Raw genomic sequence first — 13,980 nt, 5'->3', positions numbered from 1 at the left:
CTGGCAGAGGGATGGATTGGGAATTGGGGATTAGCAGATTCAAACTATTATATGTAGAATGGATAAACAATAATGTCCTACTGCATAGCACAGGGAACTAAATTCAATATCTTTTAATAAACCATAATAGAAAAGAATATGAAAAAGCCATTTTTCTACATATCACACACTAACTTTTTTTTTTTTAACTCCCTTCATTTAACACAATACCTCTGTGTTGGAAGAATAACTACCTGATATCAGCGGCCGCTCTGAGGAAATGGGTAACGGCTGTGTTAAAATATCCCTCCCCACCCCCCACCCCCGCCACTCTCCAAGATGGAACTAGGGAGCTTAGAAGGTGGAAATTTGCCCCCATACCCCCTGACCCCCAGCCTCACTGAAGAGACAAAGCTATTTCCACTCCTTGGTCCCTGCCTTGGGGAACGCCACGAGGTCACATCAAATCGCTGAGATTCAGTATCGGGCTTCTTCGGTATCTTCTATTTGGTCTGAATGGTCCGGACCCCGCTGAGAGGCTCCCAGGCTCCTTTGCACAGGAGGCGGCGCCGGTCATGCTGCAGGAGCTGGACTCCATTATCTGCTCACTTTGTAGGTCCTGCAGGACTACAAAGGGAGGACTCTATCCTCCCTCTCCTTTCTTCTCTGCTCCTCCCTTCCCCTCTCTCTTTCTCTTTCCTGTCCCAGTGGGACCTGGGCAGCAGCGTTTTCCAGAGCCAGAACCTCTGAAAGAACGGTGAGTTGCCTTTTTATTTTTTAAAGATTCCATACATAGGTGAGGTTATAAGTACAGGCTTACCTCAGAGTTAGTGCAGGTCAGGTTCCAGATCATCATAATATAAGAGACTGTCACAATAAAGTGAGTCAGGTGAGTCTTTTACTTTCCCAGTGCATGTAAAAGTTTTGTATACACTATATTGTAGTCGATTAAGTGTGATTATGTCTAAAACAGTAATGCATATATCTCAGTTAACAAATACTTTATTGTTTAAAAACGCTAACTATCATCTGAGTCTTCAGCCAGTTGTATTCATTTTGTAATAGTAACAACAAAGCTCACTTATCACATGTTATCGTAACAAATATAACAATAATGAGAGAATAAATTTGAGATAGTGCAAGAATTACGAAAATGCAACATAGAGACAGAGAGTGAGCAAAGGCAGCTGGAAAAATAGTGCCAACAGACTCCTGATGGAGTCTTGTCACAAACTTTATATTTGTTAAAAAAAAAAAAAAAGGAATATCTGCAACAAAAGAGTATTTTGCTTCTCTCTTTAGCTACATTGTCACAAAAAAACTGAATAATATAAAGCTGTATTTATATGTATTCCACATTTTCTTTTCCATTCATCTGTCCACTTAGGTGGTTTCCATGTCTCAGTTATTGTAAATAATATGGCAACGAATGTGGGGTGTAGATATTTCTTTGACAAAGTGATTTCATTTAAGTATATACCCAGAAGTAGAGATGCTAGATCATATGATAGTTCTGTTTTAAATGTTTGAGAAACCTCTATACTATTTTCCATGGAGACCACACCAATTTACATTCCCACCAACAGTGGACAAGTTATTTTTATCCATATCCTCTTCATTACTTATGTTCTGTCTTTTCAAGAATAGACATGATAACAGGTGTCTGTGAGTTGGTATTTCACTGTGGTTTTGATTTGCACTTCCCTAATGAAAAGTGCTGAGCACCATTTTATACACCTGTTGGCCATTCGAATTATCTCCTTTGAAAAAATTGTATCCAAGTCCTTTGTTCAATTTTAAATTGTCTTTTTTTTTTTTTTTTTTGCTGTTGAGGTGTATGAATTCCTTATATATTTTCAACGTTAACCCCTTATTACATACATGATTTGCTAATATGCAAATATTTTCCCCTGTTTCATAGGTTGCTTTTTCATTTGTTGATAGTTTCTTTTGCTATGCAGAAGCTTTTACTTTGATGTAGTTCTTTTTAATTTTTTATTTTGTTGTTTCTTCTTTAGGATAATATATAAAAAATAATCACCAAAAGTTTTTCAGTATGCTTTCTTGTAGAGAGTTTGTTTCAGGTCTTATATTTGTCTTAAATTCATTTTGAGTTAACTTTTGTGAGTGGTTTAAGATAGAGGTATAGTTTTATTCTTTTGTTTGTGAATATCCAATTTTCCTGCACAGTTTATTTGAGAGACTCTTTTTTCTCCATTGTGTGTTTTTGGCTCCCTTGTCAAAATATTAGTTGACTATAAAAGCATAGGTTTATTTCTGGGCTCTTGATCCTGTTCCATTCATTCTTGTGTCTATTTTTATGCCAGTACCATACTGTTTTGGTTATTATATCAATAGCTTTATGTAACTTGAAATCAGAAAGTTCTGCTTTCTTCTTTCTTCTAAGGATTGTTTTGACAATTCAGGGTCTTTTGTGGTTCTGTATAAAGTTTTGGATTTGTTTTTTTGTGTGTGTGATTTTGTACGTATTTCATTGTTTTTTGATGCTATTATCAATGGGATAATTTTCTTTATTTCTTTTTCAGATAATTTATTTTTAGTGTATGGAAACAAAATTTTTGTTTATTTTGATTTAATTTTTGTTTATTTTGTATACAGCAGGTTTACTGAATATGTTGATTAAAGCTATTTTTTTTTTGGTGAAGTCTTTAGGGTTTTCTATATATAAAAGCATGTCTTCTGCAAATAAAGATAATTTTACTGCTTCCTTTCCAATTCTGATGCCTTTCTTTTTCTTTATGATAGCTTTGACTAGAACTTGTATTATGTTAAATATGAGTGGTCACAGTTGGCACCCTTGTCTTGTTTTGGATCTTAGTGGGAAAGCTTTCAAACTCTCACTGTTGAGTATGATGTTAGCTGTAGGTTTCTAGTATATGATCTCTCTTATGTTGAAGGACATTTTTTCTATAAGTAATTTGTAAGAGTTTTTAAAATCATGAGTGGATGTTGAATTTTGTCAAATGCTTTTTCTGTATCTATTATATTTAGATGATTATATGATATTATTTTATTCTCTTAATGTGATATATTTGATCTGCATATGTGGAACCATTCTACATTGAAAGGTGAATCCCACTTCCTCATGGTATATGATCCTTTTAATGTGCTGTTGAGTTTGGTTTGCTAGTATTTTATTGAGAATTTTTGCATACATATTAATCAGGAATGTTAGTCTATGGCTAATATTCTTTTCTTGTAATGTCACTATCTGGCTTTGTACTAGGCTTTTAGCGGCTTTTTCAAATTAGATGGAGAGTATTACCTCTTTGATTTTTTTAGATGAGTTTCAGAGGAATTGGTTTTAATTCTTCTTTAAATGTTTGGTAAAAATCACCAGTGAATTAATCTGGTCCTGGCTATATCTTTGTTGGAAAATTTTTGATTGCTGATTCAAACTCCTTACTAGTAATTGGTTTGTTCAGATTTTTCTATTTCTTCCTGATTCAGTGTTTGTAGAGGCCACAACTCAGCCACTAGCAATGCCCTGTATTAGTTTAAGGAAGTTGACAAGACTATTCTCATCAGTTATTGTCAAGGAAGTTGACAACACTCAAATGAGAATGAGTGTTGAGTTTGTCAAAATTTTTATGTATCTTTTGAGGTGATTGTATGATTTTGCCTTAATAGTTCATCAATTTATTGAATTAGATTAATTGATTTTCTAATGTTTATTCAGACTTAACCTTATCATGATTTATTATTTTTGTAATATTGCTCAATATGACTTAATATGATTTTACTGGAGAATTTTTCTTTTATGTTCTATGTTATACACTACTCTTTAGTATTCTTTCCTTGTTTAGTTGTATTTGATTTTGGTATCAGAATTTAGGGCTTCCCTGGTGGCTCGGACCATAAGAATCTGCCCGCATTGAAGAAGATCTAGGTTCGATTCCTGGGTCAGGAAGATCCTCTAGAGAAAGGAATGGATACATACTCCAGTATTCTTGCCTGGAGATTCCATGGACAGAGGAGCCCTGTGGGCTACAGTCTGGGGTTTCACTGGAACTATAAAATAACTTGTAAAGTGTTCCCTCCTATTTTGTATAGAATTGTATAGTTATTTACTGTTTGTTTGGTAGTTTATACTAGTGCCACTACTTGCTATGGAATTCTTAGGAAAATTATTTCAACTATAAATCAATTTCATTATTCTATAATGGAAACTTTAGGTTGCCTATTTTATTTATTTATTTTGGGATAATTTTTCTTTATTGAAGCACAGTTGCTTTACACTGCTCTGTCAATTTCTGCTGTACAGCAAAGTGAATCAGCCATACATAAACATATAGTGTCTCTTTTTTGGAATTCCTTCCCATTTAGGTCACTCCAAATCACTTTAGAAGAGTTCCCTGTGCTATACAGTAGATTCTCATTATAGGTATGATTTTAAAATGAGAAATAATAGTTTAATAATACTTTTAACCTATGTCAAAAATGGAAAATAAGTGAGATATTGAAGAGAAAAAAGAAAGGTCTGCTCTTTCAGGCTTGAAGAGATTTTGGAAGAAGAAGGATAGTGAAAGATAATGAAGCAGATGTAAAATTATTTATGTCCTCGTCTTTCCAGGCCAAGTTTTCATATATTTAAGAATGTCAAAAGGAAGCCAGGGAACTGAGATAATTTTTCCTCACATTTTGTTGAGGTTATGCAACAGACCTTCCTCAAAGCTGCCTTGGAAATAATCTCAGTTCAGTTCAGTTGCTAAGTACTGTCTGACTCTTTGCATCTTCATGGACTGCAGCACGCCAGGCTTCCCTGTCCATCACCAACTCCCTGAGTTTACTCAAACTCATAACCATCAAGTCAGTGATGCCATCCAAACATCTAATCCTTTGTCATCCTCTTCTCCTCCTGCCTTCAATCTTTCCCAGCATCAGGGTCTTATCCAATGACTCAGTTATTCACATCAGGTGGCCAGAGTATTGGAGTTTCAGCTTTAGCATCAGTCCTTCCAATGAATATTCAGGACTGATTTCCTTTAGGATGGACTGGTTGAATCTCCTTGAAGTCCAAGGCACTCTCAAGAGTCTTTTCCAGAACCACAGTTGGAAAGTATCAATTCTTTGCCACTCAGCTTTCTTTATAGTCCAACTCTCCCATTCTTACATGACTACTGGAAATACCATAACTTTGACCAAAAGGACCTTGTTGGCAAGGTAATGTCTCTGCTTTTTAATATGCTGTGTAGGTTGGTCATAGCTTTTCTTCCAAGGAGCAAGCATCTTTTAATTTCAAGGCTGCATTCACCATCTATAGTGATTTTGGAGCCCCCCAAAATAAAGTCTCTCACTGTTTCCATTGTTTTTCCATCTATTTGCCATGAAGCAATGGGACTGGATGCTTGATCTTAGTTTTCTGATTGTTGAGTTTTAACCCAACTTTTTCGCTCTCCTCTTTCACTTTTCTCAAGAGGCTCTTTAGTTCTTCACTTTCTGCCATATGGGAGGTGTTTTCTGCATATCTAAAGTTATTGATACTTCTCCCAGCAATCTTGATTCCAGTGTGTGCTTCATCCAGCCCAGAATTTCACATGATATATTCTGCATATAAGTTAAATAAGCAGGGTGACAATATACAGCCTTGATGTACTCCTTTCCTGATTTGGAACCAGTCTGTTGTTCCAGACTGGTTCTCACTGTTACTTCTTGACTTACATATAGATTTCTCAGGAGGCCAGTAAAGTGGTCTGGTGTTCCTATCTGTTTAAGAATTTTCAACAGTTATTTGTGATCCACGCAGTCAAAGGCTTTGTCATAGTCAATAAAGTAGAAATAGATATTTTTCTGGAACTCTCTTGCTTTTTCAATGATCCAGCCGATATTGGCAATTTGATCTCTGTTTCCTCTGACTTTTCTAAATCCAGAATGAACATCTGGAATTTCATGGTTCACGTACTGTTGAAGCTTGCTTCGTAAAATTTTGAGCGTTACTTTGCCAGCATGTGAGATGAGTGCAATTGTGTGGTAGTTTGAACAGTCTTTGGCATTGCCTTTCTTTGAGATTGGGATGAAAACTGATCTTTTCCACTCCTGTGGCCACTGCTGCATTTTCCAAATTTGCTGGCATATTGAATGTAGCACTTTCAGAGCATCATCTTATAGGATTTGAAATCGTTCAATTGGAATTCCATCACCTCCACTAGTTTTGTTTGTAGTTGTGCTTCCTAAGGCCTGCTTGACTTCTCATTCCAGGATGCCTGGCTCTAGTTATGTCATCACACCATCGTGGTTATCTAGGTCATGTGTAACATAGTATAAAAGAAAAAAAATATATATATAATCTTTGCATTCATATATCTTTAAGCAATAGAATGTAATAATACAGAAAAAGTGTACAAGCAGCTTAGTTCTAGAATCCTATAGATAAGTCATTCTTTGAAGCTTAAAATTATTACTTTGCTTTCACTTTTCCATTTTCAAGTAATAACTTTCAAAATCGTTTTAACACTAAACCAACATTTCTGTGGAAACGAGTATACATTTGATCCTAGATGCAAAAATTAAGTACCTTAAGGGAATTCTAGTGAATATATCTCATGCAGACTATCCTTATGAATATATATATATATATATAGTTATATGTATTCTCTGCCTGATTCTCAGCACATATTTTTACTCATTCCAATTTTTCTGAACATATTCTAATAATCTTTCATCAAACAATTGCTGATTATTTTTTTGGGACTCTTCAAATATATTTAATACTCAACCTGGTGGGGTGTTTTGGTTATCCACTTTAAGTGTCTTGCAATATTTTTTTTTTACAATTTCATATTACAGTTGATTTTACTTCAACTTTCTTTCCAGAATTTATCCAGAAATTTTTATGCTTTAATATGTTTATTTAATAAGTAATATTGTTAGTCACATTTTAGAAGTATCTGGTAATTTTTTTAATATATTTTATTTTAAATATTAGTCATTTTTAATGATTAAAAGTACATTATGTACCTTTTAGCTCCCCAATAATAAACCTATTCTGATATTAAATTCTTTAAAAAATATCTTATCCATAAGCATTTAATTGAACCAAAATTTATTTTATGTAATACTGATACAAAGATGAAAAAATTATTGAAAGATGTCATGTTTGATAAACAAATAAATCCTATGTATATATACACGTTTGGTTGCTAAGTTCAGTCCAACTCTATATACCCCATGCACTGAGGCACACTTTGCTCTTCTGTCCTCCACTGTCTCCCAGAGTTTGCTCAAATTCATGTCCTTTGAGTCAGAGATGCTATCTAACCATCTCATCCTCAGCTGCCCCCTTCTCCTTTTGTCTTCTTCAGTCTTTCCCAGCATCAGAGGCTTTTCCCATGAATTTGCTCTTTGCATCAGGTGGCCAGAATATTGGAGCCTCAGTTTCAACATCAGTCCTTCCAGTAAATATTCAGGGTTGATTTTATTCAGGCCTTCTTTATGGTTCAACCCTCACATCTCTACACGAATACTGGAAAAACCATAGCTTTGACCATATGGATCACTGTCTGTAAAGTGATGTCTCTGCTTTTTAATATGGTGTCTAGGTTTGTCATAGCTTTCCATCCAAGGAGCAAGCATCTTTTAATTCATTGCAGCACTTACTGTCTGCAGTGAATTTGAAACCCAAGAAAATAAAATCTGCCACAGTTTCCTCTTTTTCCCCATCTATTTCCATGAAGTGATGAGATTGAATGCCAGGATCTTAATTTCCTGAAGGTTGAGTTTTAAGCCAGCTTTTTCACTTTCTTCTTTCACCCTCATCAAGAAGCTCTTTACTTCCTTTTCAGTTCAATTCAGTTCAGTTCAGTCGCTCAGTCGTGTCCGACTCTTTGCGACCCCATGAATTGCAGCACGCCAGGCCTCCCTGTCCATCACCAACTCCTGGAGTCTACCCAAACCCATATCCATCGAGTCAGTGATGCCATCCAACCATCTCATCCTCTGTCGTACCCTTCTCCTCCTGCCCTCAACCCTTCCCAGCATTAGGGTCTTTTCCAATGAGTCAACTCTTCGCATGAGGTGGCCAAAGTATTGGAGTTTCAGCTTCAACATCAGTCCTTCCAATGAACACCCAGGACTGACCTCCTTTAGGATGGATTGATTGGATCTCCTTGCAGTCCAAGGGACTCTCAAGAGTATTCTCCAAAACCACAGTTCAGAAGCATCAATTCTGCGGTGCTCAGCTTTCTTCACCATCCAACTCTCACATCCATACATGACCACTGGGAAAACCATAGCCTTGACTAGATGGACTTTTGTTGGCAAAGTAATGTCTCTGCTTTTAAATATGCTATCTAGGTTGGCCATAACCTTCCTTCCAAGGAGTAAGCGTCTTTTAATTTCATGGCTGCAATCACCATCAGCAGTTATTTTGGAGCCCAAAAATAGTTTCTTTTGCTTTCTGCCATTAGAGTGGTATCATCTGCATATCTGAGGTTGTAGATATTTTTCCCAGCACTCTCAATTCTAGCTTGTGATTCATAAGGCACAGCATTTTGCATGATTTCTCTGCATAGAATTTAACTAAGTCGGGTGACAATATACAGTCTTGTCCTACTGCTTTCCCAATTTTGAACCACTGAGTTTTTCCATGGGCAGTTCCGATTGTTATCTCTTGTCTCGCATACAGGTTTCTCAGGACACAGGTAAAGTGGTCTGGTATTCCCATCTCCTTAAGAATTTTCCACAGATTGTTGTGATCCACACAGTCAAAGGCTTTAGCACAGTCAGTGAAGCAGAAGTAGATGTTTTTTCTGGAATTCCCTTGCTTTCTCTACAATCCGACAAATGTTCGCAATTTGATCTCTGGTTCCTCTGCCTTTTCTAAACCCAGCTTGCATGTCTGGAAGTTCTTCATTCACATACTGCTGACCTAACTTGAAGGATTTTGAAAATAACCTTACTAGCTTGAAATGAACACAATTTTATGGTAGTTTGCGCATTGTCATTGCCCTTCTTTGGGATTGGAATGAGAGCTGACTTTTTACAGTCCTGTGACCACTGCCAAAATTTCCAAATTTGCTGACATATAAAATGCAGCACTTTAGCAACATTTTTTTTCTTTTCTTTTTTTTTTTTTTTTAGAATTTGAAATAGCTCAGCTGGAATTCTGTCAGTTCTACTAGCTTTGTTTGTAGCAATGCTTTCTAAGGCTCACTTGACCTCACACTCCAGGATATCTGGCTCTAGGTGAGTGACAACACCATCATGGTTATCCGGGTCATTAAGACCTTTTTTGTATAGTTCTTCTGTGTATTCTTACCACCTCTTCTTAATCTCTTCTGCTTCTGTTAGGTCCTTACCATTTTTGTCCTTTTTTGTACCCATCCATGCATGAAATACTCCTTTGATATTGCCAACTTTCTTGAAAAGATTTCTAGTCTTGTCCATTCTATTGTTTTCCTCTATTTCTTTGCATTGTTCATTTAAGAAGGCCTTCTTACCTCTCCTTGCTATTCTTTGGAACTCTGCTTTCAATTGGTTATATCTTTCCCTCTCTCCCTTGCCTTTTGCTTCTCTTCTTTCTTCAGCTATTTGTAAAGGCTACTCAGACAACCATTTTTCCTTCTTGCATTTCTTTTGCTTTGGAATAATTTTGGTCACTGACTCTTGTACAGTGTTAGGAACCTCTGTCCAAAGTTCTTCAGGCACTCTGTCTATCTGATTGAATCCCTTGAATCTATTCATCATCTCCTCTGTATAATCATAAGGGATTTTATTTAGGGCATACCTGAATAGCCTAGTGGTTTTCCATATTTTTTTCAAATTAGGCCAGAGTTTTGCAATAAGGAGCTTATGATCTGTGTTACAGTCAGCTCCAGGTCTTATTTTTGTTGGTGCATAAAGCTTCTCCATTTTTTTATTTCAAAGAAAATAATCAATCTGATTGGTGATGTCTATGTGTAGAGTTGTTTCTTTGGTTGTTGGAGATGGTATTTGCTATGACCAGCATGTTCTCTTGGAAAACTCTGTTAACCTTTGCCCTGCTTCATTTTATACTCCAAGGCCAAACTTGTCTGTTACTCCAGGTATCTCTTGACTTCCTACTTTTGTATTCCAGTCCTCTATGATGAAAAGAACATCTTATTTGGTGTTAGTTCTAGAAGGTGTTGTTTGTCTTCATAGAACCAGTAAACTTCAGTTTCTTCAGCATTGTGGTTAGGACACAGACTTGGATTTCTGTCTGTTGAATAGTTTCCTTTGGAATTGATCCAAGATCATTATGTCATTTTTTAAGGTTGTACTCAGTTGCATTTCAGACTCTTGTTGAGTAACAGGGCTATTCCATTTCTTCTAAGGAGTTCTTGCCCACGGTAGTAGATATAATGATCATCTGAATTAAATTTAACCATCCTCATCCATTTTAGTTCACTGATTCCTAAGAGGTCAATGTTCAATCTTGCCATCTCCTGCTTGACCATGTCCAATTTACCTTGCTTCATGGATTTAACATTTCTGGTTCCTATGTGTATTGCTGATCCTGTTCACAGCACCAATTGTCTCACTGTGTCTCACTGTGTGCACTGTTACTGAACCCATGGTAGGCAAGGTGCAAGCTAAGAGACTGGAAGAAAATGTGAGGAGGCGTAGGAACTGCAGACACATTTATTCTCTCCTGGCTGGCTCAGCAACCATAGCAGTAGACATAACATAACACGACATAACTGCACACAGCCCTTCAAGGATTTTCAAGGTGAAGATTATATTTACTTATAGAAGAAAAGTTGCCCGTGGCCAAGTGAGTACCTCCTGACTCACATGCAGCAGTGCTATAAGTGATCTCAGCTGTTGCATAACCATGCGAAGTCATTGTTGACAGAATGTGGGATGAGAGGAACTACATTGCAGGAGGATTCTTTACCAGCTGAGCTACTAGGAAAGTCCCCAGGTATCTTTTATATCTTTATCCAAAAAGCAAGTGCACCTTGGTTATCTTAGAGGAAAATGAAGAGTATGGTTCCTTTAAATCTGGAAGACTTAAAGTATAAACATAAACTGGATATTTTAAAGTTAATTGGCACCCCATTTTTTGAGCTAAATATGTTAAGCCATATTAAACTTTCCTTTTGATCATAATGTCAGAATAACAAAAGCATTAAGTCATCAAAAGAGAACTTATAAGAAATATTGTGTGCTTAATACTATATATGGCAAATATTGTCTCTTTACTAAAAGAAACACAATATTCTTGAAGGAGACAAATAAAGTACATCACATCTTTGTAGAAACATATATGTGACTGCATATAATGTCATGAATTGTAGCTTAGGTTATCTATTACATTTGAAAATTGGTAACTATAAATATTTTCTCAGTTTTTAATGACGATATTACCTACTAATGCCTATAATATTTATTAGTATAAAGATGGTGAAGCTTAGTAATACCAGTTTCCTGAATAACATGAAATAATGTTGCATTATTTTAATACTAATATCTAGATTGATAACTAAGGTTTATTTCTAGAATACTGAAGGAGTTTAGGCCATTTGTAAGAGTTCTATCTAACACCTCTCATAAAGTAAAATAATGCTTTCATATATACCTTCTAATTTACATTCAAATGGAGAAATGCATTCTGTTTGCTTTTAGTGGAAAGCAAAATAACTAGACGTCAACGGATTATAAATTTCTTTTACCCTAGGTCGATTTTCTTTAGAAAAATCACTGTTTTCATGGAACTCATCTGAATTATTTGTAAAATAAGGTTTCAGATTAGATGATCTCAAAAAAAAAAAAAAAGCTATGTTGTTAAACTACAGATAAACTATTGAAAGAGTGAAGTAGATTTTCAAAATCTTGTGTTGAAAACCCGGACATATTACATTTAAACTACAGAAAATCACAGAAAAGAAAAAAAAAATGATACAATAAAAATGGAAAAACATTTTATTTAATATGTAAAAATCATATATTCTAATGAATCAAGAAGCAAAGATAAGAGTTGTATCTGAATGTTCCTCAGAAATCCTGCAAACAAGAAGAGTTCCATGACATATTTAAAGACGTGAGAGAAAAATATCACCAACCTAGAATTCTGTGCCGTGTGACATTATCCTTCAAATTGGATGAAGTTAACTTTCTCAGAAAAAATAAATTGAAGGAATTTGTTGCAAGTAGACTGCCTTGAAAGAAATATGGACTTGGATTAGTCATAAATTTGTATGGCAAACTCTAGAGCAAACACTAAAAAAGGTTAAAAAATGTAGTTGATATGGTAAAGAAGCAAAATGGAATCATATAAAATGTTGAAAAGTCACAGAAGACAGTAAACAAAAATGTATGGTAGTTATTAAGGGAACTATATCAATAATCATCTGAAAGGATCAGTGATGTAAATACACCAATTAAAAGACAAAGTCAAGCAAAAAAATAAGAATCAATATGTTTTATACAATGAACACTCTTTAAATATAAAGAACACATACCATTAAAATAAAGGATTGGAGAAAGATATAATATGCTAACAGTAATCAAAAGAGGGAGTAACTGTTTGCTTTCCTGATAGAGCATACTTCAGAATAAGGAAAGTGTGGCTGCAATTACCAACAAACTGTCAAAATACATGAAACAAAAGTTGATGGAACCACAAAGAGAAGTAGATGAGTCCACCATTGTAGTTGGAAACTTTAATACTTATCTATCAGAAATACACAAATCTATCTATCAGTCAGAAAATCAGTAAGGACATAGTTAAGCTCAGCAGCACCATCAATCAACTGGATATAACTGACATCTGTAGATTATTTCACCCCAAAACAGCAGAAACAAATACTTCTGAAGCTCTTGTGGAACATGTAACAAGATGAAAAAACATTCTAGGTCATAAAACACACCTAAAAATTTAAAAAGAATAGAAATTATACAATTTTTGCTCTCAGACCACAGTAGAAATGACATAGATATCAGTAGCAGAAAGACAGCTGAAAAATCCCAAACTACTTGGAGACTGAAAAACAGAGTTCTAGAAAACATATAGATGAAAGAAGAAATCTTGAGACAATTCAGAATATTTTGAAATATTCCATCAGCAGATAAAAAGTCCAACTTATCAAAAATTGTGTGATGCAGTAAAAGCAGTGTTTAGAGGGAAATTTATGGCATTGAATGCATTCTAGGAAATAATGCTACTATTAACATTGAGGTGCATGTATCATTTTGAATTGGTGTTTTCATGTTCTTCAGATGTATACCCAGGAATGGAATGACTGGGTCATATGGTAATTATGTTTTTAGTATTTTGCAGAATTTCCATCACTGTTTTCTGTAGTGTCTGAACTAGTTTACATTCCTAGCAACAGTGCAGGAGGATCCCCCTTTCTTCACATACTCATAAACGCTTGTTATTTGTTATGTTTTTGATAATAGCCATTCTGTTGTGTATAAGATGATGTCTCATTGTGGTTTTGATTTGCATTTCCCTGATGAATAATTGTGTTAAGCATCTTTTCACATACCTGATGACCATCTGTATGTCTTCCTTGGAAAAATATCTATTCAGATCTTCTTCCAATTTTAAATCAAGTTGTTTGGTTTTTTGATATTGGGTTGTCTGACTTCTTTGTGTATTTTAGATATTGATTCCTTATCAAGTATATCTTTTGCAGATATCTTCTCTGATTCACTAGAAAGTGAAGTCTCTCAGTCATGTCCAACTCTTTGCGATCCCGTGGACTGTAGCCTACCAGGCCCCTTTGTCCATGGGATTTTCCAGGCAAGAATACTGGAGTGGGTTGCCATTTCCTTCTCCAGGGGATCTTCCCAACCAAGGGATCAAACCCAGGTCTCCCGCATTGCAGGCAGACGCTTTAACCTCTGAGCCACCAGGGATTCACTAGGGACTTACTTATTTTGTTGTTAGTTTCTTTCAATGTGCACAATATTTTTAGTTAGATATAATCCCATTTGTTTATTTTTCCTTTTATGTTTCTGCCTGAGGAGACATATCCAAAAAAATATTGCTTTTTTTTTTTTCAAGAAAAATTT

At 35.4% G+C, this 13,980-nt stretch overlaps 1 long non-coding RNA gene across 1 annotated transcript in view; it reads left to right on the top strand.

The window, feature by feature from the left end:
• Positions 1–575: 575 nt before the first annotated feature.
• The window catches only part of LOC145544836 (uncharacterized), a 190,132-nt gene continuing 176,727 nt past the window's right edge, over positions 576–13,980 (top strand). The window contains exon 1 of the long non-coding RNA XR_014081660.1: positions 576–736. This is a non-coding gene — a long non-coding RNA (uncharacterized LOC145544836). The remainder of the gene's footprint in view (positions 737–13,980) is intronic.

The sequence above is a fragment of the Giraffa tippelskirchi genome, chromosome 1, assembly GCF_054371585.1.
Source record: "Giraffa tippelskirchi isolate mGirTip1 chromosome 1, T2T-mGirTip1v1.2.pri, whole genome shotgun sequence".
In the NCBI taxonomy this organism is placed as follows: domain Eukaryota; kingdom Metazoa; phylum Chordata; class Mammalia; order Artiodactyla; family Giraffidae; genus Giraffa; species Giraffa tippelskirchi.
The sequence above is the reverse complement of the archived record's forward strand: the minus strand, read 5'-3'. Positions and strand labels throughout refer to the sequence as shown.